The sequence below is a fragment of the Tamandua tetradactyla genome, chromosome 5 (assembly GCF_023851605.1).
Source record: "Tamandua tetradactyla isolate mTamTet1 chromosome 5, mTamTet1.pri, whole genome shotgun sequence".
In the NCBI taxonomy this organism is placed as follows: Eukaryota; Metazoa; Chordata; class Mammalia; order Pilosa; family Myrmecophagidae; genus Tamandua; species Tamandua tetradactyla.
In genome coordinates, this window is record NC_135331.1 from 58,270,809 (window position 1) to 58,298,264 (window position 27,456).

The 27,456-nt window shown below is 39.1% G+C and overlaps 1 protein-coding gene and 1 pseudogene across 2 annotated transcripts in view; both read right to left on the reverse strand.

Moving 5' to 3' along the window:
- The window catches only part of SPTSSB (serine palmitoyltransferase small subunit B), a 42,135-nt gene extending 25,531 nt beyond the window's left edge, over nt 1–16,604 (reverse strand). The window contains exons 1-2 of one of the 2 annotated variants that reach the window (XM_077159150.1): nt 16,417–16,604; nt 386–520 (exon numbers count right to left, since the gene is read on the reverse strand). The gene's annotated coding sequence lies outside the window, so the exon portion shown is untranslated. The remainder of the gene's footprint in view (nt 1–385; nt 521–16,416) is intronic. The other variant, XM_077159149.1, reaches the window with a different exon arrangement.
- Nucleotides 16,605–18,830: 2,226 nt separating this feature from the next.
- On the reverse strand, nt 18,831–19,319 carry LOC143682459 (peptidyl-prolyl cis-trans isomerase A pseudogene; annotated as a pseudogene).
- Nucleotides 19,320–27,456: the final 8,137 nt, after the last annotated feature.

The following is a 27,456-nucleotide window of genomic DNA, read 5'->3' on the forward strand; positions in this document are numbered from 1 at the left end:
ATTCATAGAAACAGGAAGTAGAATACAGGTTACTGTAGGGAGCGGGTGGGAGGGGAGAGGTAGAGGGTTGTGGGGAGTTAATGCAAAATGGGTGCAGGTGTATGTTTGGAGTGATGGAAGATATCTGATAATGGGTGGAGGTGAGGGTGTCAATATTGTGAATGTGATAAATCCCACTGAATTGTACGCTTGGGAGTGGTTGGGGTGGAAAAGTTTATATTGTATGTATGCTTCCACAATTAAAAAGCAATCACTCAGCTTTTAAAAATTTCTAAAAAAGAGCACAAGGATTAGATGAGTAATATAATAAAAACATGCATAGGAAAAATAAATAACATAGGATACCTAGAGAGAGAGACAGAAGCTAGAAATGGGTAGCAGTTACCTAAATTTTGGGGAATGAGTAGAGGTGATGGTAGCTCCTTCTTGGGCTTATAAGAAATAGTAACGCACTGTAGGTGAATTTGATTGAAAATGGTTGTTTGAAGTCATGTATGTAAGCAATTTCCTCTATGAACCACTACAAATGTAAAAAAAAATAACAGAGGGGTGTATGAGTAAAAGCATAGCTATTACAAACTATGGACTTTAGGTAACAGTAATGTTTAAAAATCTTTCATCAACAGTAACAAATGTACTACACCAATACTATGGGTCAACAATGGGGGTGGATAATGGGCAGGGGAGGATTTGGGTCTTATTCTTTTTATTCCTATTTCTCCTCTGGAGTAATGAAAACTTCTACAATGGATCATAGGGATGTATATACAACTATGTGATGATATTGTGAGCCAGTGATTGTATAGTTAGGATAATTTGTGTGGTATGTGAATATATCTCAATAAAATTGAAAAAAAAAAGAGCACTGGATACAGGGCTCATTTCCTATTTTGGAAAATTATCTAATCTTTGTGAACCTTTTGCTCACTTAAAGAACAATGGCAGTGTCTTATTCACAGGATAGTTGTAAGAATTAAATGAGGCAATATATGCGAAAGTGTTTGTAATTGGTGAAGCATCATAAAAATGATTAAAGGTCTATAATAGTGAGCCCCAGTGTTCTGCATTTTGCCCTGACCATTGTGGCAGAGAAAGTATGAGTGATCAGATTTGCAGATGACCTCAAGTTAGAGGGTGTGAGCTTAAGAGACAGATTACAGAGTTGAAGAAGGTCTGAGGGTAAAATGTTGATGAAAATATAGAGCCCTATTTCTCAATTCAAAACTTCAATTACCTAAGGATAAAACAGGGGAAATTTTGGCTTATGGATAGTTTAATTTAAAAAGACTAAGGAATTTTACTTGCTCCATGCTCCTTACGAGCCATAGTGTGATATGGTTGGTAAAGAAATAAGTAAATAAATAAATGCCACCTTCTTATGCATTTATAGAAGTACTTTGCCATACAGAATGCAAAGGGACTATGGCTCCTGATTTTGATTAGCATCCTTTTCCAGGCTGGTAAAACCTGGTCACTCCAGCAAGCTGAGCACATCCATAGGAAGCCAGATGGAAGAAAACTGGAAGATTTCCAATGAAGAACACTGAGAGAACCAAGGACCTGTAGACCAGAGAAGAACTTCTGGGAGAAGAACTTGTCAAGAAGATCTTGAAAGGTGTCACAGGCTGTTGTGTAGGAGATTTGCAATTGTTTTATTGTTTCTAGCGGTGAATCACAGGAAAAAACTGTTAAACAATAAAAGCTGTTTAAAGGGGAATGGGTTACATGCTGAGGTAGGAAGAGCTCCATTAGGGAAATTGTTCCAGTCCAGACCAGATAACACCTTCTAAGGATTGCTATGAAACAGGAGGAAGGTTTTAAGAAGAAATTACTAAAATTTCTCCATGGTCTGGTTTGAAATGATGTATGTACCCTAGAAAAGCTGCATTTTAATCCTAATCCCATTTTGTAAAGGCAGCTGTTTCTTATGATCCCTATTCACTATTGTATGCTTGAAACTGTAATTAGATCATCTACCCGGAGATATGATTTAATCAAGAGTGGTTGTTGAAATGGATTAGGTAGAGGTGTGTCTCCACCCATTTGAGTGGGTCTTGATTAGTTTCTGAATTCCTATAAAAGAGGAAACATTTTGGAGAATGAGAGATTCAGAGAGAACAGAGAATGCTGAAGCACTACAAAGCAGAGAATCCATCAGCCAGCGCTTTGGAGATGAAGAAGGAAAATGCCTCCTGGGGAGCTTCATGAAACTGGAAGCCAGGAGAGAAAGCTAGCAGGTGATGCTGTGTCCGCCATGTGCCCTTTCAGATGAGAGAGAAACTCTGACCGTGTTTACCATGTGCCTCTCCAGATGAGAGAGAAACTCTGACCGTGTTTGCCATATGCCTTTCCACTTGAGAGAGAAACCCTGAATTTCATCCGCCTTCTTGAACCAAGGTATCTTTACCTGCATGCCTTTGATTGGACATTTCTATAGACTTGCTTTAATTGGGACATTTTCTTGGCCTTAGAACTATAAACGAGCAACTTATTAAATCCCCACTCCACCCCCCTTTTTTTTTGCCATAGTGAATTGAGTGCAGATTTTGGAATTGGCAAACCGGAGCTACTGTTATGTGATATTCAGATGTTGTCTAATCTCTCTGGACATCCGTTTCCCCATCAGTGACATGGAGATGATAACTTAATTCTTTGTTGTTGTCGGAACAAACAACACAAACATGGGTAAAGGCTGCTGAGTGGTGCCTGCTCTTTGTATGGGCTCGAAGATGGTAACTTTTATCACAATTATCATTTGTTCCTTCAATTTCCTACATACATTTTATTTCTTCTTCTTTGATTTTGGAGAGATTCCTTTCAGGTGGCTCTATGGAACATGTCAGAGACATATGATGTAAGTGAGTAAAATGGTGACAAGATGAAAAATCCATGAATCTGGAAGACAAACCCACCCAGGAAGGAAGTCAGTAGATCACAGTGGTACCATATCTTATTTTGTGTTTGCGTTGATGCTGTTTCCTTCCAAACAGAGGAAACCTGTGAAATGACTTCCTTGATCTTAATTTATAACCTGTTTTTCCTGCCCACCAAAACCAGAACAAGACCAACCTGAGTGATTTTTTTTTCTTTTCTTTAAGTTTTAGGCAATAAAATATCCTATTAAAAATTTAAGTCTCAAGTTCTCCATTGTGGGACAGACAACATATGTGCAGCCTTGATGAGGAAGAGGTTTTGATCACTAAAATATTGGGGTCATTTACTTATTTTTTCCATGCCTATTTTTTTTTCTATTAATTAAATGACCGAATAATTGTTTCTTAAAAATTACTCTTGGATGAATGTATTAGTAAAGGATAAGAAGTTTACTATTATTAGGAGAAGATAAAAAGGAGGAAGTCCTGCTCTCCAAGCATACTGCCTAAAATTAGTAAGAATCTTCCACTTCAACTGCATCTAACTAAATGAGGGAGTAAATGAGGGTGGGCCACAGTGGCTCAGCAGGCAGAGTTCTTGCCTGCCATGCTGGAGATCTGGGGTTTGATTCCCAGTGCCTGCCCGTAGAAAAAAAAATGTAATGCTCCTTCTCTCCCTTGCCCTTTGGTTGAATAGTTCACATTCAATTTTCTAATGGTTTTTAACTCTGTCTCTTTCCCTGGAAGCTGACTTTTCTCTAAAAAGCAATTTTTTTATTCCACAACATTAGTGTTCTAAATTAGAACTCTGCCCAAGAATACATACGTATTAGCATTGATTTTTTAAAATGTATCTATAAACAATAACAACAAAAAACCAAGTTAGAATCTATACCTAATCAAAATTAGTAAATGTTAGCATGTGGAAGAGCAAGGCACAGTTTCTGACTTCTTACGGAGTTGCCTTGTTTATAATTACAGGTAAATAGATTAATAGGTTGTAGCACCAGTATTGTGAAATAATTTATTGAACAATTATAAGAGAAACTGGGGCTACCTAACACATGGCCATGAAAACATGAATATGCACTTCCCACAACATCTCATTTAGCGAGCAGTGGTGCTTTATGTTTGATTATAGATACAGAGCTTGGGCCACTTTCATAAAAAATTAGCGAGTTTTCTATTGCACCTTTGTATATATGATACGAATTCATTATTATTTACAAACATATCTATGTATTATATTAGTATGTATGTACTAATATATGAATATACATATTTTAATTTTAAGAGGAACATAATTAATTTAAAACTTTTCAACAAAATAAAGGATCAGCTATTTTCCTTAATGTATACAATTGTTAAATACTAGATCAGAAGGCTTTTCATTTATTTGATACTAAATTTTGTTTTCAGTATGTTGGTAGGCAATATGTTTAACCTAAAAGTTTTTAGAGAAGAACAAATGTAAAGTTTTAAGGAAAAATTTTCTTTATTTTACTGTTCTAGTTTGCTAGCTGCTGGAATGCAATATACCAGAAATGGAATTTAAAGGGGAAAGTCAGTGAGTTGCTAGTTTACAGTTCTAAGGCTGAGAAAATGTCCCAATTAAAACAAGTCTATAGAAATGTCCAATCTAAGGCATCCATGCAGGGAAAGATACCTTGGTTCAAGAAGGCGGATGAAGTTCAGGGTTTCTCTCTCAGCTGGAAGGGCATGTGGCAAATATGGTGTTATCAGCTTCTTCTCCTGACTTCTGGCATTTTCCTTCTTCATCTCCAAAGGTCGCTGGCTCGTAGACTTTCTGCTTCATGGTGCTGCAGCATTCTCTGCTCTCTCCAAATCTCCCATTCTCCAAAACGTTTCCTCTTTTATAGGACTCCAATAAACCAATCAAGACCCACCCAAATGGGTGGAGACATGTCATCACCTAATCCAGTTTAACAACCACTCTTGACTAAATCACATCATTCATGGAGATGATCTGATTAGAGTTTCAAACATACAGTATTGAATAGGGATTATTCTACCATTATGAAACGGGATTTTGATTAAAACATGGCTTTTCTAGGGGGCGTACATCCTTTCAAACCAGCACATTTACCTTTAAACTTCACTGAAGAGATATGATTCTACATAATATGACAAATAATGTTGCTCAGTGATGGCATAATACTTTTAAAGATGCTACAGTTAACCAGATCTTCTTGATTATTTGAGTGGCAATTGCTAGTATTTATATATTAAATTCAATTTTAGTGAATATCAATGAAATAAAAATAGCAGCTGGGTCAGAAGAGTTTGTTGATAACAATAAAAGAATTATTATTCCTATACAAATAATCTTTGGTTTTTCAGTACAAGGAGCCAATTTCTTTGTAACATTAAGTTTTTTTTCTACCACTAATAATTTTAACTGTTGTTAGAACCACACCTGCTATTATAGAAATGAAATATCCACCTGAACTATCAAAATAAGGAAAATCATAAAATATTATGAAAATTCTTATCCCCTTAAAAAACACACACATATTGTTGATAGTTTGGATTTTTTTCCTGTTGTATGCTATTTTACTTTCATAGCTGTAATCATAGTATATATTTAATAATGTTTTCTGATTTTTCTTTCAATTGATTTTACTTAAAAGCATTTTTTCTCTATGTAGCTATAGAGTTTTCCTAATCATCTTTCTAAATGATTGCATTAAGCTAAATTTTACATTAACTCAAGATTTATCCAATTCCTCTCATAGATATTTACTGAACCACTACTATGGATCTGACACTGTTTTAGACACTTAAAAATAATCCATAACCCTGTGCATTTCTTTGGAGGCTGGGGGAAGTGTATAGATGGCTTACAACAGAAAAATCCATGAATCAGTAATTCGGTGCATTATTACCCTGGGGTCAAGTATTTGAGTTGTTCATTTGTTTGCTACTTATCAGCCTACCTAGGCAAGTAGGAAATTGATATATATATTTGTGTTAAAGATGCCTTTCATTCAGTTAGAAGACTTTCATTCAGTTCATTAAGTTAGAAGACTTTCCTTTTTCTTTGCTTCCTCTCAAACAGATAAAGAACTCCAAGTCCTGAGATAATGACAGAAAATTCTGAAGACAAAAAGAAAGTTTCTGCTTAGAAGGTTGGTTAAGAACAGCTTCCATTTATTGTGGGCCTGGGCGTGCCCTGGATACTGACACATTTTCCTTCATGTTTGAGCTGCTGACTCAGAGCTCTGGGCCATCAGAGACTCCATTGTGAGCAAGAAATAAAATGTTTTTTTGTGAGTGATATTTTTAATTTCCTGTGAGGATCCACTTGGTTGGGGAGGAGGCCAAGCATATTCTCTCTGATAGGAGTGCATGAGACTTTAAAGTTCCTGGGTTTGCATAGACATCACAGGTTAGCCCTTCATCTCAGCTAGGCTCGGATGCTCGGTCTGATTCTAAAAGGATGGTGACACATAACTGCATGTGAAGAAGCATTGTGACAATTTTGACTGAAGGTTTTCCACAGAAAAAAGGATTAGTAGCTTTTCAAAAGAAAAAAAGATAACACCCTCAAATTTAGAAGACTCAACTTCAAATAAGAAAATATGAACTTTTTTTAAAAAAAAATTTTTCTTTCTTTTACATCAGTGAACATTTACTGACACTTATTGGGTGTGACATTCTATGAAGAGCAATGGGGATGTTCCAAAATATAGACATGAACTGGTACTTGTCCAAAAAGGCAGGAGAGCTGTTATTACCCCCAAAAAGTTGCTTAGGATATGCTATCCTATGTTGTTTTACTTCTTTATTTTTCTAGTCTTTGATTTTCTTTCTCAATATCCTGTTTATATTCATTCCCAAATTCCCTCATGATCCTTCCCATAGATTTTTCAACTCTGAGTGGTAACTTTAGCTTGGAATTACTAATTGCATCCTTTGGCTTTAGAATGGAGCTGAAAGAGCAGGGTTAAAATATTTGAATGGCAAATTGTCACCCAGGAAGCTTCCATTCTATATTGCTATTAACAGCTGGTTAATAAGCAACTTTTTATCCCAGAACTGTGCTAAGCACTTTATATGTATTGCCTTTGGGCTTCATATAGCAATGCTATAATGTAGACATTATTTCTGTACTCAATTTAAGAGTGAAGACACTAAGTCATTGGGAAATGGAAAACGTGGCCTACAGTCATACATCTAATGCAGAGCATACATGCCTAACCACTCTGCCAGGCTGTCTGTCTTTGCAAAGAGTTCTGATTATTACCTGGAAAATTATCCAACCATCCAACCATCCATCCACACATCCATCCATCCATCCAATCAAATATTTAGCAAGCATATACTAGAGATATAAACTATGCATAAGACAGATATGGATATTATCCTCAGACCATTTTCCAGGTAGGAGAAGGGACAATTAAGTGAGCATCCCCACACAGTATGACACGAGCCATGACGCATAAATGTAGGACTCTGGGGCACAGAGGGAGGCTTCTAAAGCAGTCTGGAGGGGGTGTCAGGACAGGAAGTTCAGCAAGTTTTTGTCCTCATCACTGTGCTCTTCAAGAGGCATATTATATAACCTCTTAAAAGAAATGTCTTTGAAGTAGGGTCCTCTTCTGTCTTGTTTGCCCAGTTCCTGGCACATAGGAATGTATGCTAAATTAAATTAAAATTTGAAAATAAATGAATGGGAATTGGAATGCTCTTTAACTACTCCATTATAACAAGAGGTCTTTTGATTTATTTCTCACTTTACTCTAAACATTCTTAACCCTTCTCCTCCAGGCTTGAAATACAAGTTTCCTTTTGACTTATGAAATTAAGTCCCTGCTCCCTTTGAAGTCTTTTATCTAAAAGCTCTATCCAAAGAAAGCAGCCCCACAACCATTATATTTTATTATAATAATGTGATGTTCTCAGGAATTTTTTAATACCTGACTAGAGATTCTGGGGCAGTCTGGGAAAGTGGTAGAGACTCTTTGGCTGTTTTTCCCTACCCCCCCCCCCCCCTTTTTCTCCCAGTTGGTCTGTGGGAGTTGACACTCTGCCACTCTCTGCAGTTCTGAAAGATTTGTTCTCCCTTCACTTTTCCAGAAAGGCCTGGAAATTTTCTTTCCCCTCAGCCTCAACCCAACCCTTTCACTCTTCAAAAAGTGTTAACTTTGGGAAAGCAGTTCTTAATTATTTACCACACAATCTCTTGGCAGATTATAAGAATCCAGGGCAGAGCAAGAGAGAAGAGCCAAAAGAAAACTGAAAGCCCTTAAAGGAAAAATAATTTCCTTTAAGGATAATTTTTGTTGTCATAAGGTGGAGTTTTATTTAGGTTATAAATTTTCAGAGAAGGTGTTGAGATCTATGTTCCTTGTGCCTGCGTGGAATGTGTTTGGATTAATATGTAATATTTTCCTTAATGAAGCAGCAGCAAATCTATGGCAGCAAAATAATGCTGGTGGTTGCAGCTAATTGGCAGGAAAACCAAAGCTGTGACAGGGAGAATCAAGCTAAGGGAGAACTGGTAATCTTTGTAGCCCATCCCAGAGTCACTACTACCGGGTTTGTATGTGATCTTTACCAGATTTAATTCCATAATTGTACTTCCTAGCTTGATCCCACAGTTATATTTCACTGTCTCCTCTTAATTTTTTTCTGCAGCCCATATCTTTGTCTCATATACTATAAAATTCAAATTTTATTATTTTTAAAATACCTGACAGCCCTGCTAGAATTTAAGCTTCTCAAGGGCAGGAGTATTTTTCTGTTTTGTTTAATGCTCGTTGAGACCCTAGAAGTGTCCTGGTACAGGGGAGATATGCAATAAATATCTGCCAAATATATGAATGAATGAATTAATCCTGATGAGAGCAATTTTACTAAACAACAACTGTGACCACATCTTTTCTTACATGCATTTAGTTTATATATGTTCTAGTTTACTAGCTGCCGGAATGCAATATACCAGGAACAGAATGGCTTTTAAAAATGGGAATTTAATAAGTTGCTAGTTTACAGTTCTAAGGCCAAGAAAATGTCCCAATTAAAGCAAGTCTATAGAAATGTCCAGTCTAAGGCATCCAGGTAAAGATACCTTGGTTCAACAAGGCCGATGAAGTTCAGGGTTTCTCTCTCAAGTGAGCTGGCACATGGCAAACACAGTCACAGTTCCTCTCTCATCTGGAAGGGCACATGGCAGACATGGTGTCATCTGCTAGCTTCTACTCCTGGCTTCCTATTTCATGAAGCTCCCTGGGAGGCATTTTCCTTCTTCATCTCCAGAGGTCACTGGCTTGTGGGCTCCCTGCTTCTCATGACTATGTTGTTTGTCTCTGCTCTCTCTGAATTTCCTTCATTCTCCAAAATGTTTCCTCTTTTATAGGAGTCCAGAAACTTATCAGGACCCACCCAAATGGGTGGAGACATGTCATCATCTAATCCAGCTTAACAACAACTCATGATTAAATCACATCTTCAGGGAGATGATATGATTACAGTTTCAAATATATAGTATTGAATAGGGATTTTCTATCTTTATGAAGTGGGATTTTGATTAAAACATTGCTTTTCTAGGGGACATATATCCTTTCAAACCAGCACAATATACAACTGGTTGTATATTTTATAGAAATCTTCTAATTGGACAAAATATGATAATAGGGCCTCAACTAAAGTTTTGATGGTCAGAAATCACATGAAACCCAATTTCATCAGCATGGTATATTCTTCTAAACCTATGCATGGGAGGACAAACACAACCTTCCTCCATCTTCCTAGCTCTGTGGTACATCAAAGCAATTCTCCTCTCTTTTCCTACCCAGGTGATATGATCATTGGAGACAGCAGGTGGGAGAAGAAAGATAAAAAAGACCCTAAAATATGTAGTCAGGTTATTATCTAACCTTTGTGGACATTGTGTCAATAAAACAATGGCTAAAGAGGAGGTTACATTCTGCTCTCTAAGCCTGACTCTGTAAGTGAAATCATCGCCCTCCCTCCTATATATATGGAACATGACATCCAGGGATGAAAGACTCCCTGGTAATGTGGGAGATGACTCCTAGGGATAGTCTGGTCTGGGCACCATGGGATCAACAATGCCATCCTGACCAAAAGGCGGAAAAGAAGTGTAACTAATAAAGTATCAGTGGCAGAGAGAGTTCAAATAGAATCGAGAGGCTACGCTGGAGGTCACTCTTATGCAAGCTTCAGTTAGACTTTACTACCTATCATAATCTGCCAAACCCTAACCAAAACCATTCCAGCCAATCCTAAAGAACACCTAGGGCAATACATGAGATTCCACAAGAGTTCCACGTACTAGAGTAACTTTCCAGAAACCTACAACCTCCAGATGGGTTTCTGGACCAGATAAGTCCTGAAACCTAGAGGGCTCAGCCTCTCCAGAACATCAGCTAGTTCTATCTCCCTACCTCATATTATTGACAGCCCCTTCCAATATGAAAAAAGTTAAAATGGGCATAGCCCAAATACCCCTATAGAGTGGAATAGAAAGATCAAAGGTGATGGTGGAGTTATACAGAGAAGATAGGGCTTAACAAATGAATGTGATTGCTGAATCATTAAATTGGTATTTCTTTTAGTCACCAGTATCTTAGAGCAGGTAGATGTAAAAACCTAAAATTGTGGAATTGTAACCCATACCAAACTTTGAAATCTGTTCAACAACTAATTATTGTGCTGTGCTTTGAAATTTATTGTATATATGTTATTTTTCATACTCACACACACAAAAAACTGATTGTGATAAAAAAAAATATTTATTCCTTCTAGACTCCTATGTTCTGGAGCAGCTAGAAGGAAAAATCTGAGAGGAACGTATGGTAGCCCATGACAGACTCTGGAATCTGTCCTGCAACTACTTGTTGAAGAATGCTTTGAAAACAATTGCTTTTTTATTTCTTTGCTTTGTATTTATGTTATATTATACAATAAAAAAAGTTAAAAAAAGAACCTCCAACATTATTATCAGTGTGAGGGAGATTAAAAAGTATGAGCCTTATATAAGCAAAAAGTTCATTTGGAAATGAACATACTTAGGGGGAAAAAGAATTATAGTAGGGCTGGAAAGTGTAGCTGGTTTCCTTGATTAAACTAAGGAAGAAGACAGTTCTGGACTAAAACAAAAAGAGAAAGCAGCAGCAGAGCCCCCAGATTGTGGTCTCTTCTACATTAAAAAGGCAATACAGAGGGCATTGCAATCCAATCTGGGTTGAATTGAGGAAAGTAGCCTCTGGGGCTGGGGGTGGGATGTACAGATGAGGGGGATGGGAAGTGGGGGTGGATTTGAGATGCAGAACTGGCAGGAGCTAGATTTATGTGGTTCCACCAGAAAAATAGAAGGCGGCAACTCTACTCTTCTGGTGTAGTCAAGAGGCCATGTATGGGATTTTCCAAGGAGGTGGGCTTTGGGAACTGGTTGTGATCTGCTGTGTCCTGGGTCATGCCTGGAAGTGTGTATGTGGGCAGTGGGTGGGGAGGGAGAATGCAAGTTTATTTTAGACCTGGAATTAGCCATATTCTGAGACCTTGGGGTTTCTTCTGATGGACCATCTCTTCTAAGACCCTCTACCTTGGCAGTTTGAGGTTGTGTCCTCACTTTATGGGTTTGTTCTGCAAACTATTCCTTTGTTTGAGGTTACAGTTTGCCTAAACTGCCATGGCATGAAAATCCTGCAGTCTCCATTATGGGCTCCAAGATTGACCAGATGGATGGAAAATTCTGCCAAACACATCTAGGTATTTCGGAGCAATGCAGAAGCAGCTTGCTCTTGGATGTATTTACTTTTTTAAAGAAGAGCTGACACTGAATTATTGGCCTGTTGGAACCCCTGCTCTTCCAGGATCATCCACGTTTACTTTGTTATATATGAGAAGACTGTCCATGAAATCCTCAACCATCCCTCAGTTGGTTCATCAAGGAAAAGCCCCTTGCCATCCTGAGATAGTTAACATTTTTAGTACTTTTAAATGATAAATTTTAGCTTTGAGCTTTACAAAGAAAATAGACTGCTGTTGAAAAGACTTAATTATTTCCCTTATGTAAAGGTTCTCTTAATAGAAGCTTGTGCCGAGAGAATGGAAGATCCTTGAAGTTTCTTGAAGCAGATAGACTTACTTGAATCCCTAAATCGAGGGCACTGTTTGGTTTGGTATTTTCATAACTGTCCCTAGAACAAGTTCAGGTGCTGCTTTATCACTCCATGAAATCAGACTCTCTAACTTTATATTCCTGATTCTGGAAAAAAGCATTATCATCTAATTCCATGGCTCTTAGCATAGGACCAGACAGCTTGTGAGAGCTCAAAACATAAAAGATAAATTGTGGGACTATAAATTACTTGGGAGTTTCTCTTGCATTTGAGATTATCATAATCTCAGGAGATAGTCACCCATATAAAGTACACAATTCAGTAGTTTTTAGTATATTCATAGACAGGCAATCATCCCCACAGTTAATTTTAGAACATTTCATTACTCCACAAAGATATCCCCTTATCATTTAGCAGTCATTCATCATTCCTCCCCAACCCAACTCCCCACTCCAAACTTGGGAAACCATAAATCTACTTACTATCTCTATGGATTTGCTTATTCTGATATTTCATATACATACAATCATACAATATTTGGCAGTACTTCATCCTTTTTATTACCAAATAATATTTCATTGCATGGATATATGATATTTTATTTATTCATCATTAATAAATGGGCATTTGAACTGTTTCACTTTTTGGCTGTTATGAATATTATGAGTATTTCTGCTATGATTATTTGTGTACAAGTTTTTGAGTGAAAATGTGTTTTCATTTCTCTTGGGTATAAACCTAGGAGTGAATTTGCTGGGTAATGTGGTAGCCCTGTGTTTAACTTTTTGAGAAACTACAAACTCTTTTCCACAGTGACAAAATCATTTCACATTTCCATTAGCAATGTTCTACTTTCTCCATATCATCTCTGGCACTTGTAATCTGTCTTTTTTGATGATAGACACTCTGGTGGGTATGAGGTGGTATCTCAATGTGGTTTTGATTTGCATTTCCCTAATGGCTGATGATCTTGAGTGTCTTTTTTGTATATTTATTGGCCATTTCTATATCTGTATAGACATGTTTATAAATTTTTTTTTGCCTATTTTTAAATTGGGTCATTTGTCTTTCTGTTGCTAAATTGTTAGAAATCTTTATATATTCTGGACACAAGTCCCTTGACAGATACATGATTTTCATACATTTTCTCCCATCCTGTGGGTCATCTTTTCACTTTCTTGATAGTGGCCTCTGAAGCCATACATTTTTAATCTTGATAAAGTCCTATTTAATTTTATTTGTTTGTGCTTTTGGTACCACATCTAAGAAACCATTGCTTAACCCCAGGTCATGAACTTTTACTCCTATGTTTTCTACTAGGAGTTTTATAGTTTTAGGTCCCGCATTTAGATCTATGGTTCACTTTGAGTTAATTTTTGTGCATGGTATGAGGTAGGGGTCCAAATTAATTCTTTTCCATGGAGCTATCTAGTAATCCAAGCACCATCTGTTGAAAAGACTATTCTTTTTCACTGTAATATCTTGGAACTCTTGTCAAAAATCAATTGTATATAAATATAAAGGCTTATTTCTGGACCTGCAATTCTATTCCATTATTCTACATCTTTATGCCAATGCCAACGCTGTCGTGATTATTGTATCTTTATAATAAGTTTTGAAATAGGAAATAATCCTCCAATTTTGTTTTTATTTTATAAGATTGTTTTGCTATTTTGGGTCCTTTGCATTTCCATACGAATTTTAGGATCCACTTGACAATGTCTGCCAAAAAAAAAAAAAAAGGCAGCTAGAAATTTGATAGAGATTGCTTTGAATCTATAAATCAATTTGGGGAGTATTGTCATCTTAACAATATTTAGTCTTTTAATCTGTGAACATGGAATGCCTTTCCATTAATTTAGTACTTCTAGAATTTCTTTCGACACATTTTCTACTTTTCAGATTATAGGTTTTGTTTCTACTTTTGCAAAGTTATTGCTAGGTATCTTATTCTTTTTGATGCTATTGTAAATGGAATTGTGTTCTTAATTTCATTTATAGGTTGTTTACTGCTAGTATACAGAAATACAACTGATTTTTGAAAGGAGAAGAAACATAGTGACTTGGCTAAACTATTTTAGTGAACACTATATCTACTGTAGTGTGCAGCCTCTGATGTCACTCCTCAGGGGGTGCAGTCTTGGGCATGCGTGGTCACCCTGGTATGACAGTGGTCTTAGTAGGGCTCTTTTTGACTGTCCCTATCCCTGATTTCTTTATTAAGCTGTTTTCTTGTTGATGTCACACCCAGCTCGGAGCCTCCACTATCTGCTCTATTGTTTTTGGCACTAACTTGGTGTACAAGTTGTTCCACAGCCTGATCCTATTAAATTTGGGCCCCTTAAAGGGATAGCTTTTAGGCCAGTCTTTGAGGTTTATTCTCACACAGGAAGGTTCTACTTAGCTATCTCTTTTCCTGATTCTCTCTGGTAAATGTTGAGCTAGTCTCTGATTTACTTTGTTACTCTTATGGAGTTATCAACCTCCTTTTAATTGCTTACCACCCATATCTTCATTGTTTTTGACATTGCCTCCAAGCTTGAACTTTCCTCATGCTGTGTTCCAAATAATGTCAATTCCCTTGGGGAGAGCTTTGGAGTTTTGTTTCCAATGTACCCTGAGCAAAATCTGCAATATTGTTTTGGAGGTAGGGCCAGAGACAGTGTCCCATTTCTCTCTGAGTGACACCCCTGTTTTATGAACAGAGTGCTAAGTAAGAGTGGTAGCCTCTGGTTTTCTTGGCATGCCTAGTGGGTGGTATGCAGTGAGAATAATCAGGAACCTTGTATTTTTGGTCAGCTATGCCTTAGATAGAATTTCTGCCATAAGAGTCCCAGACCCCTCTGGTACTCTTGCCTGGAGTAGAGCTTCTGCAGCACAGACTGGAGGTGGGAGTGGGGATGAGAAATGCTGATGGACTGCTTCTTCTAGGGAGAAGCAGGGACCTAGTTGGAAAGGGACCCTATATTCTTGGTTGCACTCAGTGAAACTTTCAGACATGTTGAATGAGGAGGTGTGTTGTGGCTTAAATGCCACAGACTCATTGTTCTTACCCAGATTTAGTAAATTGTCTTAACTAAATATTTTTTTTCCATTTGCTGTATGCTCTTAGGACAATTTCCTGTCTTTAAACGTTTGTTTTTGCTTTAATAATGTTCATCAGTCAATTGTGGTTGCCTTGTTGGTGAGTAGGTTCATGGAGCTCCTCACACTGACTTTCCGAAGTTCAGTCCCATTTGGATAATTTGTAATAAAGACTTTTGCTTCTTATATACTTGGTGGTAAAGTAGCTTATACTCACGTAGTGGATATACAATTGGCTATAGAATTATTAAGGAAAGTTTTTCCAATAATATTTTCAAATGTATAGGGAGTGGATTAAGAGAACCAGTGGAAGTTGAGGACTGGTTGGATCTCAAACTTCAGATCCAGTCAAATCTTAGAATGCCCATACATTTGGTTTGACAAGCCATTCTTAGTTTATCATTATGGAATTGTCGTGTTGCTCCAGCAATCCATCCACAGATCTAAACAGTTCAAGAGCAAAAATGGCCATGAATTCCTTTAGTTTTAATTCAAAAGGATTACAGAACCCCACAACTTTCTCAACTCCTCAAATGCATTTTTTCTTTTTTTTTTTTGATTTTGGGGGCTTAACAAATCTGAAAATTTTTTATTTGATGTAAAATTTGATTATGGACTGGGTTCATAGGTTAATTGCCAACCAGCTGAATGTTATTTTAGTTGAACTAGATCTAGAATCTAACTCATATCTAAGACCCTTTCCTACCATTCCTCCCCCACCCCAAGGCAAAGTTAATTATATATTTTTCCTTGAGTGTAGAAGTATGATTACTTATAAATGTTCATGTGGTTTGAGAAAATACGTACTTCTTAATAATCAGGAGAAAAGGTTAAAATGTATTCCTTGTTGGAAATTCTTCCCTTTTTTTTTGCTTTTGACTTGTGTGTAGTATTGCCTGAAGCAGCATATGGGCAAAAAGTATTGTATACGAGCGCGGAACTAGACTAGACAAGACGAATATTTAAGAGTGAATTCATGGACATGCCAATGGTCTTTCTGTCAAATGTTATTAGTGAACTACACATAGGTAAACAATGGAAAGTAAACAGCAAAGTAATTTTCTTCCTTTTGGTAGGGAAAGTTTCAACAACAAAGTTTGGCTTCTGTTGAGGGAAACATCTCAACTGAGTTTTGTTGAGTGAAAACATCTAGTTTTACTAGTTTCCAACGTTGTAAAAGGCAAATGGAAAAACCCATTCAGTTCTTAAACTGTTAATGCAGTTAAATAACAAACTGATGAATTGTCTCCAAGCTCGGTATTAAAATTTGTCCCCCCACAAACACAGGAATTCTAACCTAGTAAAGCTACTTTACAGTTCAAATAGATATTTTGGAAGATGCTTACCTTCCCATTGAGTGTCTCTCCCTGCAGCCAGGTGAGCTCTGATGGTTTGACTCCTCCCGGCTGCTGCTAGCTTCCCACTGCGCCGGGAGACTCCGAGTCCCCGGGAGTTAGGTGTTCGGCCCCGCCCTCCGCACTGTTGCTAAAACTCCAATTCTGCCAGACTGATTCCGGTGATTAATTATTGACAGAAGGAAAACACTCCCACGCAAACTTGCGTCCAACCTGACTGTTCCCACTCCCCTCCCCCCTTGCTCCACGGTCCCAACTTCCCCCTCACTGTCACTTTCAGTCGTGGGCGATTAGGCTTGTCCCCGGAGGAATGCAGCTCAGCGATTTCCACGTTTTTAGAATTTGGTTTTCTGCAGCTCTTTAGCACTTCTCAGGGGACCAGACTCTCAGGAGGGGGCGCTTTCAGGTCCAGGGGAAGCCCAGGCTCCGAGAGCAACAGAGGAGGCTAAGGCGTCGCTGTCACCTCCGGCTGCTGCAGTAAAACCCCGAGCCGAGGCGGGGATGGGGAGGAGGGGATGGGAAAGCGCCCTCCCCCCGCTCGGGTTGGGAGCCCTGACATACCAACGGGGCATGTTCTTCGGAGGGGCAGATAAACAGGAGGTTCAACGGTGGGAGCTTTGGGGCTTTAGCCTAAGTCGGCGTTAAACGGCTCAGGGAAACCCTGCGTCCAGCATCCATCTATCTGCAGACTTGGGCAAGAGGGCGAAGCCCGGGAGCAGGGTGAGCAGGACTGCGGTCTGAAACTCAGCATCAGGCTGCCAAGTGAATCTAGGGCTCCAGGCCGGGGCAGCAGTCTGCCGAGCAGGCATCCCACCGGATTTGTTTGTGAAAAACCGAAGAAAGCAAACCCTTTCAGCATTGACAGCTAATTTAGGTGCCTCTGAACCTGCGAAATGCCTCTCACAGCCTCCCTCCCTCCCCGGCTACTTATTACCCCTCCCCAACCCCCCACCCCCCATCCCCTTCCCTCCCCGGGGCTGGGAGGTTACTCATTTAAAAGCTGGACTCTGCCGGGGAAACAGATGGAAGGATCGTGCCCGGGGAACTTGTGTGTGCTCACTCACAAGTGAAGAGAATTAATTTGGGCCCGGACTGCGGCAGGAAGGCAAATTGGGGTAAAAGGGCTCGGCGGCGGCTGGGTGGTGCAGAGCGCGCTCGGCGCCGGCTTCCGCTAATCCCCGGGCTGGAGCGCCCTGCGCTGACGCTCGCTGCTCAATTATTTTCCCGAGGAGGCACCGGGCAGGGGAGAGCATCTTCCCTGGAAACCTGCATGCAAAACAGCATCCATCCCTTCCCAACCGAGGGCAGAGTGCTTAGACTTAACGCCGCGGCTGCTTGCTTAGAGCTCAGCGGACCTCGAAGTCCCTCGCCTGGGTATCCCGGGGGCCGAGACTTTTCCCGCACGACACCCAGGGGGCAAAAGCTTCTTTTAATTAATGAGCATTTAGGCAGCGTCTGCCAGTCAGCTCCCCACTGCCGAAGGAAGAGGCTCTGCACATGCTCGGTCAGGGCTAATAGCGCTGAAGCGCGAATTTTAGCTGCTGGCAGGTATCTGCTTATTTTCGCAACACGCTTCCAGCAGTTCCAAGCTGCAAGGGCTAGTGCTATCAAGAGGGAGACTCACGCTATTAGGCTGTGGTTTCTCCATGCAGGAGGGAGGGTGTCCGTAAAGGAAGCTGTAGGTGCCTGGGCTCAAGGAAAGGAGCCAATAGGAACTGAGCACCTGCTTGGAACCCATGTTGGCCATTTAACATTGTTATCTTTTCCCTCTGCTCCTGTTTCTACATACTAGGAACCAGTGACAATATTTTTAATTTATTTATCACTTGGCATTGTTCACATGCCTGTTCGCCTGGTTTCTCCTGACATACCATGTAATGTTGGCAGGGCATTTGAGAAACAGGGAAATAAACACCCCCTAGAAGCAACTTGCTCAGGATCACCAAGCCGGTTTGCTGTGGGTCAATGGTCTTTATACTAGTTTCTAAACCTTATTATTCATTATCTAGTTGTTTTCCCACTGGATCCCACTCGCCACCCCACACACTGTACTTGTATATTTGTGCAAATGTCAAAATGGGTTTTACTCCTCCCAGCCAAAGGTTTGTGAAATGGGTAGGAGACCTTACAACTACTCCACTGGAGGAGTTAGAAACTGGAATAGATGGCAGAAGAATAATCTTTAATTTTTAAATGTTTTAAAGTTTTTATTTCGTAATCATAAACTTATCTCAGCAATCCAGGTAGACTTGGAAGAAGAGGATAATGGAGAACCCAAAGAACTGCAGTGAGAGCACCATGATAGGATAGTGGAGGCAGAACAGACAGAGCAGAGGAGGTGGGACGCTCTCCAGAACTACAGAAGAAATGGGCTGGTGGTGAAGACAAAACGCGAATCATATTTATTAGATTTGTCCACAGTTGGCGATGACGATCTTCTTGCTGTCTTGCCGTTCCTGGACCCAAAGGGCTCCGTGATGTCCACAATATCCAAGCCCTCTTCCACCCTTACCAAAGACCATGTGCTTGTCATCCAACCGCGCTGTCTTAGCAGTGCAGATGAAGAACTGGGGACCGTTTGTGTTGGGTCCAGCATTGGCCATGGACGAGATGCCAGGACCCGTATGTTTCAGAATGAAATACTCATCAAACTTCTCCCGGCAGATGGATTTGCCGCCTGTGCCGTTATGGCATGTGAAGTCAGCACCCTGGCACATAAATCCAGGAATACGTCTGTGAAAACAGGCACCCTTATAACCAAATCCTTTCTCCCCAGTGCTCAGAGCACAACGATTTTCTGCTGTCTTTGGTACTTTGTCTGTAAACAGCTCAGAGGAGACACGGCCCAAGGGTTTGCTATCCGTGATGTTGAAGAACACGGTTGGGTTGACCATGGCTGTGGATGGGGGACTGCAATAGTGGGTGGCCGTGTCTGCAAGGCCTCTTTAATTATTTTAAATAATTTTTAATAATCTCAATTAATCATATATGTAATGTGACCACACAGAGTCACTCCTGTTTGTATCAAAGTTGTGTTTATGACCCAGAAATGTTGTTTGGAATGTCTCTGGAGTTTAGAATACCAGGAAGAAAAAAAGATCTGATTTGAGAATCTACTTAAAATGACCATCACGTACCCAAATCCAGTTGCTGAGGGTGGTATTACCCTTACGGGACTAAGACCAACAGCCTAAAGTGTGAGTTTTCTCAAGCCTCCAAACCTGACCAGGGTGGCATGGAGGAAAGTCTATGGGCTTTGTTCAAATCCCATATTTTCTACCAACCAGTTCTGAAGTCTGAGACAAATTACCTAGTAATCTATACCCTAGTTTTCTCATCCAAGAGGGAATAATACTGACTCCATAAGATTCTTTTGAAAATTAAATAACACACTATGTACAAGGTACTTAGCATAGTTCTCTCTCTCCCTTACTCCCTCTCTCTCTGTCTTCCCTGAATACCATCTTTCAGGAACTTCTGTTTTGTCCATTCTCATTTTTCCTATTTTATTGGCAGAAATTTACCTTCCTTCTCCTCCTTTCAGTGACCCATCCCATCCTCCATGCTTCAGTAATCAAGAGAGTGAAAGCGTATGTCCACACTAAAACCTGTACACAAATGTTCATAGTGTATGCCTAGGAGTGGAACAGCATAGTCATATAATAACTTTATGTTTAACTTTTTGAGGAACTACTATTTTCCAAGGAGGCTGCACCATTTTGCATTCCCACCAGTAATGTATGTGGGCTCCAATTTGTCTTTACATCTTGGCCAACATTTTAAATGTTCTTTCTTTATGACCATAGCCATCCTGGTGGGTGTGAAATGGTATCTCATTGTGGTTTTAATTTGCATTTCCCTAATGACTAATGCTATTCGGCATCTTTTCATGTATTTATTAGCTAATACATTTATTAGTGCGTCTACCTTTGGAGAAATGCCTACTCAAAATATTTGTCCACTTCTCAACTGGGTTATTTGTCTTTTTCTGTTGAGTTGTAAGAATTCTTTATATATTCTAGATATGAGTCTCTTGTCAGATATATGATTTGCAAACATTTTCCCCCATCCTATAGATTGTCTTTTCACTTTCATGATGGTGTTCTTTGAAGCACAAATTTTCTTTTTGTATTGACAAAATTAAATTTATCTCTTTTCTTTGGTCATTTATGCTTTTGTCATATTTGAGAAACCATTGCTTCACCTAAGGTCATGAACTTTTGCTCCCATGTTTTCTTTTAGGAGTTTTATAGTTTTAGCTCTCATGTTTAGGCCTGTTAGTTAATTTTTGTGCATGGTATGAAGCATGGGTCCAAATTCATTCCTTTGCATGGGGATATCCAGTCATCCCAGTACTATTTATTGAAAAGGCTCTTGATTACTTATGAATTTTCTTACCATCATTGTCAAAATGAATTGGCCATAACTGTAAGGGTTTATTTCTAGACTTTCAATTCTATTCCATTGATCTATATATCTATCCTTATGCCAGTTCCGCATTTTTTTCATTTATCTTTCTAATCGTTATTGATAGTATAGAGCCAATGCATTGCTTTAAAAATAGGTACTGTGTATCTAAGCACTTTACCAAATTACCTTAAAATAGAATATCTTCAGTTAATATCTAGAATGATGTTTTCTTTTAGTTCTGTAAAAGTAGTATTTTGCATATTTAGCTGGCCCACATTGTCTTGATTATTGTACTTTAGAATAGTAAATATTATAATGGAGAAGTGTGAGCCCTCCAATTTTGTTCTTCGCTTTCAAGATTGTTTTGGCTCTTCTGGGTCCTTTCCTTTCCATGTGAATTTTAGAGTCAGCTTGTCAATTTCTGTCTATAAGACTACTGGAATTTTGATAGGTATCTCTATCTCTTTCCACAGATTGAAAATGTAGATTATTTTGGGGAATATTGTCATTTTAACAGTATTAAGGCTTCTGATGTATGAACATAGAATATCTTTCTATTTATTTATCTGTAATATTTTTCCAAAAGTGTTTTTTTGGTGTTAAAAAATTTGCTCCTGGTACTTGCCCATGCGAAAAAAAAGAAAAAAAGAAAAAAAGAAATTTGTTTATTGAGGGCAAGAGGATTCAAACAATATAAAAATTAAAGGCTTATCTGGCATTTAATTGACTTTTCTTCCTTTATTTATCAAATGGGAGTTGGATTTTATTTGTGCTTTTTCTAAGAGCCCCCTTCTGTTATGAAATCCTTCTGCACAGGGAAGCTGTGGGGCAAATTCCTTAAGCAACCCTTGGGATAATTCTTATGAGGTTGGGAGAATTAATTCCTCAGTTCAGTCTACTTCTTTACCTTCTGCTTCATGCGTGCTACAAAATAGTCACTGCATGCGATGGTGAGCCCAGCGATGAATGAAAAGAAGCCCTGGAAGCCCATCTGCCTCCTTAACACTGGTCCAGATCCTTCATTATTTTATGCAGAGTCAGAGGGTCTTTTTGATTTTCCAAAAATCTGGGTGTTCTAGTTTGCTAGCTGCTGGAATGCAACACACCAGAGATGGATTGGCTTTTAATAAAAGGGGATTTATTTCGTTAGTTCTTCAGAGGAAAGGCAGCTAACTTTCAACTGAGGTTCTTTCTTATGTGGGAAGGCTCAGGGTAGTCTCTGCTGGCCTTCTCTCCAGGCCTCTGGGTTCCAACAACTTTCCCCAGGGTGATTTCTTTCTGCATCTCCAAAGGCCTGGACTGAGTTGCGAGTGCTGAGATGAGGTATGCTGAGCTGCTTGGGCTGTGCTGCGTTGAGCTCTTTCATTTAAGCACCAGCCAATTAAATCAAATGTCATTCATTGCAGCAGGCACACCTCCTAGCTGACTGCAGATGTCATCAGCAACAGATGAGGTTCACGTACCATTGGCTCATGTCCACAGCAACAGAACTAGGCGCTTTCACCTGGCCAAGTTGTCACCTGAATCTAACTACCACACTGGGCAACTCATTTTTCATAAGTACTCTCAGGTCCTTCTTTGTTAAGTAGTCTTTGTCTCCTTAAAATTTGTAAAACATAAACATCATAGTTTCTGTGGTGTCTTCCATGTGAGATGGCATTTTGGTGAGGTCTGTTGAAATCTTGGCCAGGAAGCACGGGGCAGATGCTTGGTGAGCTGAGATGCGGAGCCAGTCCCAACAGTTTTTTGGCAAATTTCAGTATACAAATCTTTCACTTCTTTTACTAAATTCCTATTTGTTTTAAACCATTAATAGGATTGATGCTTAGCAATATCTAGGAACTCTATCTTGGTCAATCCTGCATCCTTCCTACTGCTTAGTGTCTTAGATTGTGGTTGACTATCTCAGTGCTTACTGAAGTGAATTGAAAAATATAATATTTATACAAAGACCATGATATCATTTCTTCTTTAGTACAGTACTCTAGAACAAATATTAGCCCCATTTAATAAGAAAGTAAACCGTTGGATAATATATTAAGGCCAAAAAGTTTATTTGACATGGTCAGACATATGCAGTCTATATCAAAATAAAAAATCAGAGCACAATTCAACATTTCCTCCTAGAACTGTTTTAATTCTGAAAGTTTTATGCCTTGAAGGACATGAAAAAGAATAGGAAAAAGGGGGATGGTACCAAGTGATTTTTATTAAATTACATTAAAAATATATATTGTTATATCATCTATCTCCTTTAGGGCAAAAAAGAAGAATTTCACTCAGTAGATATATATCTTTCCTGAACTTCTAAATTTTCAAAGTGTTTGGAAAATAAACTTAGAGCTATCTCTATGCCGCAATTCAGTGACTCATTGATGTAAGTATTTAAAAATCCCAACTTAATGAAAAGTTAATGTCTGACTATCACAGATGAAGTTTATGGTGTAGCAGAACTTCCAGGTCCTTTTTTCTACTTCTGTTTCAACAGGAGGGAACTCTATTACCAGCTGATTTTAAGTTTCATTTGAGCATGTGATAGAGAATCTTGTGATGGGATGAAAAAGGTGTTAAATTACTGTGATTGAAAGGACACCAGGGTTTGTGTGTGTTGGCATTTACTGAGAACACTTACCAATCAGGAAGACATTGACGAGTGAGGTAATCAAATCGACTGGGGCTTCTGGACTGGCTAGATGTCACTGATGACACAAGTCTTAATAGCAAGGGGTAAGAAGCATGACTGAGCATTTCTTGATGATAAAATAGGAGGTGTAAGAAGAGAGATTCCTCTCATCAAGCGTATCAGATGTTGTAGGTACCGGGAACCCCCAGGTAGACTGATGTCTTTCAGGCCTGTTCTTTGTGAGTAGTGATGGCTGCCTGGACCCACAAAGTAGAAAATTTGGGTTATAAATGATTAAAAAAGAAGTGAGTCAGTACTCAAGGAGGTACCCTCCAAGGAAGCCACATTGAAACCTGTGAAAATAAAACTTTTATTCTTTGTAGGAAAACGTAAGTAGAGAGACGGAGGGCTTCTAAAACGGAGGTAACACACAGAAGAACTTGTTGAGGATGATGTGAGTTGAATTGCCTTTAACCACATATTTATTGTCTTATTAATTGTTTGAGGGTCAACTCAATGAGTATAAAGGAAAGGCATGCATTAAAGGAAGATCACTGAAATAGGTCCTTGGCATGTGTGACCATAACATTTGTGGTTCCACTATTTTGAAATCATTCTAGAGAGCCAAGAAATTTCTAATTTTGTCATTCAAGCTTCAACTCTGAATTTTAGGCTGGAGTGTAAGAGCAAGTTGCTTAATTAGGAAGTACCCTAACTAGCGAATAAAAGGTAGCTAAGCTTAAACACGTTTCCGTCGTTGCTGTTGTTTTAGTTTTCAATTTACCAGCAGTTCTGGTAAAAATAAGTAGAGGGTAACAAGAATACTTGGGGCAAAATTTTTGAATTACTTGGGTTTTATGTTATGCTATACTTGTCTCTTACTAACATGGATAATTTTTATTTGGAGGAGAGAGAATGGTTCTAATATTCCTATTTGAGAGCCACTTAGAGGTGGCAAATAGTAGGGAGGGCAAGACTCTCGCCACAAGTCAGCATTTGCATTGTAGGTACGCGAATTTAACGTATTAGAGAAATGAAAGTTGGAAGGCTTTGTTTGTGTTTCACATTGGCTGCAAGGAGGCACGGGTGAGGAATCTAACCTAAGTCTCCTGCATGGCAGGTGAGCACTCTACCACTGAACCACCTGTGCACCCATCAGAGCTTCTTAAAAAGAAAAGAAACTGATTATGTTTCTTGCTAAGGAAAGTTGAGATATAATTTTGAGTAGAAGTATAACTAGGCATTTTGCTAAGACTCTGAATAAAATGTGATCAATTCCAAGTTAGAGGGATGAAGACTATTATTTTGCAGGGTCTTTCTAGATGCAACACTATTTTTGGAGGGCATACTCAAGGGTCTTTGAGAGGTCTTTGGTGATTGAAAGAGTGAAAAACCTAAATTTACTACTTCTGAGAAATAACAATAGTTCAAGCCCTAAGAGAATAGAGTCAGAATGCAGCTCACTGGGTTTATCAGTGAAGGACCTGATTTTGAGGAACTAAGAACAGAATGGGGAATTTGGATCCCAGTTAAGACTTATGGTTGCTATGAAACTGTGAAACTCTTGGAGCACAGATATTTGCTCTTTGATGTTCATAAACAGGGCAAGTAATGTCACTCAACAATATCTCCCTTTGGAGGCATTGGTGTCCTCCTTTTTGAGGCATTTGGCTCTGGGGCTGTCTCTAAGCTTAGAAGCTGCAGATGCAAGAGGACAATATGCTTTCCTTCTCTCCCCATTGGGCCCCGTCCCTGCAGACATTTGAGGGATATACAAATGAATAAATGGTAAGCACTCCTTCTGATTTTAAAATCAATAATAACAAAGGGAAGAGCAATTAAGAGGTAGATCAATAGCTGAAACAAAATGAGTACCTAGGATTGAATTTCTCCTCACCTTTGAAAAATGTCCTTTATGAGACAAACTATGTATTTTTTTTTGTCTTAAAATATTTTATTCTGCTTCAGGTTTTCATTCTTTTAAAATTATTATTGGAAAAGTTGTGGGTTAAAGAAACCGTCTGGCATAAAATGCAGGATTCCCATGTACTACCCTATTGTTAATACTTTGTTTTGGTGTGGTACAACTGATGAAGCATCTTGTCTATAATTGTACTATAAACTATAGCCCATGGTTTAAAGGAGGGTTTAACTCTTTGTGCTGTGCAGTTCTATGGGTTTTTAATTTTTTTTTAATTCTAGTATTATATATACAACCTAACATTTCCCCCTTTAACCACATTCAAATAAATAATTCAGTGCTATTGTGTCTACAATGTTGTGCTATCATAACCACCATCCATTACCAAAAGTTTTCCATTATCCTGAATAGAAATTCTGTACACTTAAAGCCTTAACTCCTTATTCCCTACCCTCACCTTGTGCCCTGGTGACCTATATTTTAGATTCTGACTCTACAAGCTTGCTTATTCTAATTATTTCTTATCAGTGAAATCATATTTTCCCTTTTGTGTTTGGCTTGTTTTACTCAACACGATATTCAGGGTTCATCCATGTTGCCACATGTGCTGGTTTGAATCTGTGGTGGACCCCAGAAAAGCCATGTCCTTTAATCCTCATTCGATATTGCTGGGTGGGAGCATTTTGATTGCTCCCAAGGAGATGTGACCCACCCAACTGCGCGTGGTAACTTTTGATTTAGATGATTTCCATGGAGGTGTGTCTTCACCCACTGAAGGTGGAGTTACTTACTGAAATCTTTTAAAAGAGGAAACATTTTAGAGACAGTCCCTTTGGTAGATCCAAGAGAAAGCCAGCAAATGCCACCATGTTTGCCATGTGCCTTTCCAGCTGAGAGAGGAATGTTGAACGTCATCGGCCTTCTTAAGCCAAGGTATCTTTCCCTGGATGCCTTAAATTGGACATTTTTATAGACTTATTTTAATTGGGACTTTTTTTGGCCTTAGAACTGTAAACTAGCAACTTATTAAATTCCCCTTTTTAAAAGCTATTCTGTTTCTGGTATATTGCATTCCGGCAGTTAGCAAACTAGAACAGATTTTGGTATCTGAGGAGTGGGGTGCTGTGCAGTTTGCAGATACCAAACATGTTGGAACAGCTTTTTAAATGGATAAGGGGAAGCATCTGGAGGAGTTTTGAGAAGCCTGATAGAGAAGGCCTAGAATGCTTTGAAGAGACTGTTGGTAGAAACATGGACTCGAAAGATATTTCTGACCAGGCTCTAGACAGAAACGAGGCATGTGCTATTGCAGACTGGAAGGAAGGCTATCCTTCTTTTAGAATAGCAGATAATCTGGCAAAATTGACTAGTGGCTTTGGCTGGAAGGCAGATTTTAAAAGCCGTGAACTTGGATTTTTAGCAGAAGAGATCTCCAAATAAATGTGGAAAGTGCAGCCTGGTTTCTCCTTGCAGCTTATAGTGAAATGCAACAGGAAAGAGATAAGCTGAAAACTGAACTCTTGGGTACAAAGAAACCAGAAATTGAAGTTCTGGAAAGTTTTGGGCCTCTGAATAGTGCCCTAGAGAATAGAGACCCTAGAGAATAGTGCCCTGTGTGAGGATTTAACCAAATGTGGAACCAGCCAGCCATTTCAGAGAAAGCCAGGATTGGACATGGAGTTATCCAGGGAGGATTTTTGGAAACTCCTTATGTCTCATGGGCATGATCCGAGGCTACTGCATAGAAAGCCGACAAGAATGCTTTGGGACCTGTATAAACAGAGCCACTGCCAGTCTGGACTGGGGGGTTCAGAGAAGGGACACATTGGAGGAAAAATCACTTTAGAAGCAAAGCCATCGAGGCTGGGGTCTGGAGTTGAGAAGCTTTGGGCCAGAAGCACAGACTCACCCAAGCATGTGGAGAGGGTGAGTTTGCCCCAAAGGCAGAGGATGGGTCTTCCACCTTGTTGCAGTGGAAGAGTCATGCCCCCTCAGACCTTGGAGAGGATGAAGCACATTCCTTGGGATTTGGGGAGAGCTTGGCTGCCACCACATGAAGGGATTGAACGTGTGCCCC